This window comes from Mus caroli, unplaced genomic scaffold (genome assembly GCF_978045245.1).
Source record: "Mus caroli unplaced genomic scaffold, Mus_caroli_1 scaffold_2, whole genome shotgun sequence".
In the NCBI taxonomy this organism is placed as follows: Eukaryota; Metazoa; Chordata; class Mammalia; order Rodentia; family Muridae; genus Mus; species Mus caroli.
Window position 1 is genome coordinate 97,906,742 of NW_028227257.1, and position 7,183 is coordinate 97,913,924.

The window sequence follows — 7,183 nt, forward strand, 5'->3', positions numbered from 1 at the left end:
ATACTATATTTAGAAAATTTCCCTAAATTTGGCCTATGAGTGTCAACATAAGATCCTGTATGATGAACTTCTTATTTTGAGGTAAATAATTTCTCTATATTACTGTGTTTATTCCATTTTGTAGACAGTCATATCAAAGGAATTGAGAGAATTTATGCATATAATTTGAGGATTATTTTGATAGGAATATGTGATAAGTCTCTCTCTCCTGTATGTGTGTATCTTAAGTAAATGTGCAGAGTCAGTATAGTCACAATATTTCCTAAATAACACCAAGTTCAATTTGCATCTTTACATTTGATATTAGCTTAATGGCCAAAGAATGGTGAATTGGCATCTTTAATCAAGATAAAGTTACTAATATCTGTCCTCTCTTGCTTTTTTTGTGTTTCTAAGGGGATAAATAAAGTAGATGTGTATATAATAAGCTAATATAGTGAACGTGGAGAGGGAACTATGAGGAAGAACTTAGTTTCTAGAACAGATTTGAAAATGAGATGAAGGAAAGGGAATTTAGAAGTAAACTAAAACACTCCTCATTGTTAAGACCTGAGACTATCCACATGTATAATTCACTCAAATTCTCATATCCAACAACTACAAAAGTCTTCGGTGTTAGAAAGAAATCAGGGTCTTTCTTGGGGTGCTCAATCTTGTTAATAAAATTATTTAGGGATGGTATCAAAGGAAAATGAAAGGCCACATTATTAAAGTTGAAAGAAGCCCAGGTACCTCTCCACAGCTCCCCATATACTCAGTGGTACACACACACACACATACAAAGATATATATATATATATATATATATATATATATATATATATATATATATATATATATATAGAGAGAGAGAGAGAGAGAGAGAGAGAATTATCACATATTCATATCAAAAATCATAGTTAAATTTCAGGCATAAATTTCCCAATGAGTTAACTCAAATACATCTGTACAAAAAATGAAATAAACACAGCAGTATAGAGAAATTATCTCAAAATAAGAAGTTCATCTTATAGGATGCTATTAGGTTCACACTCATAGGCCCAATTTAGGGAAATTTTCTAAGGAAGGAAGACAGAGCAGTGAAAGCAAAAAGGCCATGTGGGTTGCTCTAAGCAGGCATGGAGGTCAGCCATGAAAAATGATGAAGGTAGGTGCTTCAGACAAAGAATAAGCAAGCTCAAAGACCAGAAAGAGTGGGCTTGGGGTCTGGCCAGCAGTTCAAAAACAGAATGGAAAAAAGGAAAAAGAAATAGTAAAAGTTAAGCCATATCCTTGAAGCAATTGCTCACAGCCTAGCAATACTATAAAAAATATTTTCTCATTAAAGAAATAATTGTTCTTTCTCCCTTTGATACCCTGAGGTACAACTATCTTGCTGAGATATGGTCCCTTGACCATGTGCGTGACTTTGGATTCACTCTTAAGTGAGAAGACAAGGACATGTCTCCACCTAGAGGTAGATCCCATTCTCTATTATAAATCTTCTATGTTAAAGCCATTGATCATAATCTTCTTATTGCCTTTAGGAAATGTTTGAAAAGCAGCAACTTAAATTGAAATGTCTGGTTTATTTGGAAGCACAGTTCAAAGAATGCTGTCCATATGGTGTAAATCCTGGCACTGAGAAACTGTTTATTCAGTGCCCCACTACTCAGGAACTAGAGGAAAGGAGGTAGCTGTGAACTGCTTTCTCTTGCCCCTCCCTTTTCAAATTAGTCTGGGATATCATCTCAAGGGGTGATGTTATCCACAGTCAGAGCATAGCTTCCCCTTTCAGTTAATAACTCTGGATTAATCTCTCTCTCTCTCTCTCTCTCTCTCTCTCTCTCTCTCTCTCTCTCTCTCTCTCTCTTTCTCCCTCCCTCCCTCTCTCTCTCTCTCCCTCTCCCCCTCTTCTCTTCTCTTTCCTCCTCTCAATCCCTCCCTCTCCCCTCTCTCTCACACCCACTTTCACACACAGATAACTTTCAGCAAAGCCTTAGATATTCCTTAATTCAGTCAAGATGAAAACAGAAAATTAACCATCACATATTTTCAATAGTTCAGAGAATGATCTACAAGAGGTCTGCTTTCAGTTTTCACTGAATGATATATTAAATAAATGACTATAAAAGTAAAAGAATCAATTGGGACTAGCACATAAAGAGAAGCAGTGGCTACCAATGTTTCATCAAATCCAGTGTGCAAAATGTGCAGCAGAAACTAAGTCAGGAAGGCAGCACTGAAAAGCTAGTCAGATGGAGTTTCCCACTGAATTCTTGGAGGAGCAGAGAGCCCAAATGGGGCTTCCAAATAACGAAACATCATCAAATTGGGGCTTAAAATCATGCAGCAGAAACCAACTGTCAACTGAAACAATCATGTTTGAGTTCATGAGATAGAATTCCAGGCCATTAAGATCATCTCTTCCCTGTAGTACCTATTGGATTCTTTTTCACACTGTAGGTGTTCTCATATTTTGAGTTGTTGTAGAACCTATTTAATCCCGACCCCAAGTTTCTACCCCACCTTAACCATTTACTTTCTGATAAAAGATACACACTATCTTTATATTTATAATAAGCCTTAATCAACACTAGAGCTGGTCAGAATATCTACCCTCTATGCTAATAGAATCTACTTTTTTATTGATAATCCCGAGTTATTCCTCACTATACTTCATCTGAGCTGCTCTTAACTCCAACTGGCCAGCCCTCAGGACCATTTTTTCATGTCTCACAGTATGCATAGGTTTGTACAACTGTATTATTTTATCACATGTATGATTTTATGTTACCACCACAATCAAGATTCTCAACCTAACTACCATCACAACCTCCATGGAGCTATGGTTTTGTTGCTACTCTGTATACCATGTACCCTAGAACTAATTTTAAAGTCAGCAGTAAGTTTTTCATCTTTAAATTGATTGGATTTCACAAATGTTAGTAGTTGTGATACTATGGTTGAATTTATTCAGAGAGCATAATTTCATCTTTCATCAACCACTGAAAATGTGCATATAAATAGCTCCATCCTTTCTATTGATTGGTAGTATTACATGTCATGGATCCACCATGGAGTTTTTAATCATTTATCATCAACAGACATTTCATGAGTCTTCAATTCTTGGAAAAAAAATAACCAAACAAACAAAAATCCTGCAGCTATAAATAAACCCATTTGCAGTTTTTGAATGTGAAAATTGATCCTAATTTCTACGGAACAGCTGTGTATAATTGGTGAGTAACATAGTATTCTTTTTATATTTTATTTAAACCTATTTATTTATTATCTATCTATATATTTCTTTTATAGCACACATGTGGAACTGAGAAAACAGCTTTCAAGACTGGGTCCATTTATGCCAATTTTGTGGGATGCTGAGATGAAATTCAGACTATTAGCTATTCTATGAGTTCTATAAAGTGGATTTCTATTGTACAAAACATTAGAAAATTTCTTTAGATTTCATTATTGATAAACTAAATTGAACCAAATTTATGGAACTTAGGGGTAGAAAAGACCTGAGACCATGAGAATGATCAAATATGAGGAAAATGAGAAATTCATCCTTATCACAAGTGAAACTTTTTTAAAATTATATATAAAGATTCTAACAAGACACAAGATGAACAGAAGATAGGAGAAACCATCTCTGAAAACAAAAACCTATCTAAAACATAAAAATTTCTAGAACTCAGTATTTTTGAAAATTGAGTTAGAAAATTGATGAATGATAAAACACTTACTAAAGAAGTAAGTGATACATACAGAAGGCAGATAAGAACATTGTTTAAAGAATCAGATCATCAACCATAAACAAATCCACGTGAAACCTAAGTGTATACTTAAAGTAGTGATAGTAGTATATATTTATGTAAATGTCTATGATGGAACAGCAAGGCATTGGAGGGAGATGAGGAAAGGAGAACATGATTAAAGTTTATTTTAAAAATAAAATGCATTTTCAAAACAAAACAAAACACAACAAAAGTCCTCCTAAAAGTCTGTTTAAATTTGGTTTTTCTCCTCACTGAAGTACTGCTTCCCAGTGCAGTGCCACAATGCTGTTCCCACATCCTTGATCACACCCCACCACGCACAGAACTTTACTTCTAGATGGAGTGAGAAAAGTTGTCTAGAATTTTTCCATGAGTTATAAAATATGAAGAACACATGGTAAAATGGCTTGAACTACCTTCTTTTTCATTTCCAGCAATATTAGGTGTTTCCCTCTTAAATAGTGTTATTCAAGAAAGAATAGAAATATAAAGCCTTTTCTGAAAGTTAGAAAAATAAAGAAGCTGAGATTGGGAAAATGTAATTATATAAGATCAGTTAAAAGTAAATTATTTGAATCCTTGTTTTGTGCAAGACAAGATACAAATACCTATGGGAGATCTTTATTTTTTTAATTTTCTTTTCATTTTAAAATAGTTACCAGGCATTTAAAAATATCCAGGTCTAATAATAATAACAGTACATCAGCACTGTTACTGATGTTTATGTATCTTAGTGACATTGACTAATGATATCTCTATGGAGCTATTGTTTTATGAAATTGAGGCAACTTCATATCACAAGCAAGAACTTAATCTTCCATGTCAAAAATATCCAAAGAGAAATATTGGTAGAGGGGTAGAAAACAAAATTTATATAAAAAAAACATTTGCAAGTTAGAAATAAAAACATTAATGTGGGATCAGCCATTGAGAAAATGATCTTTAAATGTCCCAAAATGTATAGGTAATAATACCAAAGTCATATTTCAAAGTTTAAAGAAATTGTATCAAAGATGTAAAAAATAAAAGTTTTAAAAGACTAAGAGAATTGCATACAAGGATTTTAGATAATTTATATATTAATGTAATAATATGTTTGTATATTCTTTTAATGCATGAGATTATTAATAAATTCCTTAAGATCTTTTCATGAATCATTTCAGCATTATGTTGTGATCAGTTATTTGGCAGATGGCGAGTAGAGAAGAAAGCTGGCAGAAGGAGATATGTTTTCCACCATGAAAGTCATTGGTATATGTAGATAACAAAATTATTTGCAATTTTCTATGATATGAGGTCATAATTGCAAGAAAATAAGTCATCTATAAAATACTAAGTGAATCCATCTTACCAGAAAGAAAGTACTGAAACTAATCCGTGGTGGAGCATAGCAGCATGGCTCCTTATTAATCTTCTAAATTGGTTGTTTTATATACTTGCACATACACACACACACACACACACACCCAAAATACCTATCTGTTTCAAAATGAATATCTAAATTTTTTTCTTACTTATTTTGTATTATATTTTACTGAACCACAAATACTCCTATGTAGGTAAATTCTCTACTTTCTCTTTACTAATTTCATGGCTTCTAAAAATTAACAAAATCATGAGGTTTCTTTTTCTATAGTTGGAATATTGATCATTTTTTAAGTATTCCTAAACCATAATTTAGCTTTTAGCTTTTTTGTGGCACTGTAGAACAGTAAAACATACCACACAGTGGCAGAGATATCAGCTTTCTCCCACTCAATGACTTTTTGTGTGTTCATCTATAATTTATTTAAAGAATTTCATTTTGGCATAAAAAGGATTCATCTGTTTCTCAGCAGCGGCTGAAGATTTTCAGTAAAAGCAAATTGGGATTATTCCCCAAAATATGAATCTTAAAATCTATGCATAAAACTATAACAGAGAAAATACTGTTCTTTTGATGGTAGTTTATTGAATTTTGTAGATATTTACACTTCCTTCACAGTTACTTTAGACAGTATTTTTGACTTAGAAAAACATACTGAATGCATACTTCTTTCTAAGCACAGTGGAAGACAATACCATGTATAAAATCAATGAAAATCTTTAGTAGATTTAAAATTAAAAACAAATAAATATTAATATCAGTCCTAATACTGTATTACTACATTGATGTAATTAAAACACCATGACCAAGGAAACTTTCAGAATGAAGGGTTTATTTGAGCTTAAGATTCCAGAGTATTAAAGTCAATTCTTGATAGCAAAGCAGAGGCAAAGGTCACAGTGGCTGCAAGCATAATCTGAGAACTACTCACACCCTGAACCACTTGTATGTAGTTATATGTAGCAACCATTGTAAGCATACATAGTCTGGAGTAGACTCAGAATGGAATAACTTTAATTTTTTTCAAACCTTATTTTTAATTATGATTTTTATATGCTTTAACCTCCCTTTAGCCCACTACCCATCAAAGTTGTGGGAATTAAAGAATATGGGGGAAGTTGAGCTGTTTAGAAAGGTATAGCTGTCCTCTGAGAGGTTCTGTCAAGGCCTGACCAATGAGGATGAGGATGCACACAAGCAAACATTGGCCTGAGCATAGGACCCCAGTGGAGAAGTTAGGGGAAGGATTGAAGGAGCTGGAGGGATTTACAACCCCACAGGAAGAACAACAATATCAATCAATTAGACTCTCCCCCCAGAGCTCCCCGGGGCTAAACCACCAACCAAAGAGTACACACTGGGGGAACCATGGCTCCAGCTGGATAGGTAGCAAAGGACTGCCTAATGGGGCATCACTGGGAGGTGAGCCCCTTGGTCCTGAGGAGGCTCCAGGACACAGGGTAAGGGACTGCTAGTCTGCTGAGTGGGTAGGAGAGTGGAAGAGCACTCTCATAGAGACAAGGGAGGGGGAGGGTATAGGGGGTTTGTGGAGGGGAAACCGTGAATGGGGATAACATTTGAAATATCAATAAATAAAACAGCCAATTAAAAATGAAAAAAGGAAGGAAGGAAGGAAGGAGAGAGAGAGAGAGAGAGGGAGGGAGGGAGGGAGGGAGGGAGGAAGGAAGGAAGGAAGGAAGGAAGGAAGGAAGGAAGGAAGGAAGGAAGGAAGGAAGGAGAGAGAGAGGAAGGAAGGAAAGAAGGAAGGAAGGAGAGAGAGAGGAAGGAAGGAAGGAAGGAAGGAAGGAAGGAAGGAAGGAAGGAAGGAAGGAAGGAAGGAAGGAAGGAAGGAAGGAAGAGAGAAAGGGAGAAACGGAGAAAGGGAGAAAGGGAGAAAGGAAAGAAAGAGGTTCTTTGGAACAACTCCCCTCTGTGTTGTCTGGAAATTGTCAATTCAGTTCATTGGTAAGCAGCAGTCCAGTTTGGTAGAATTGGAATGGAAAACAGGAATCAAGAGTAGAGGCACTACCTAGCAGAGACAGACAGGCCTCAG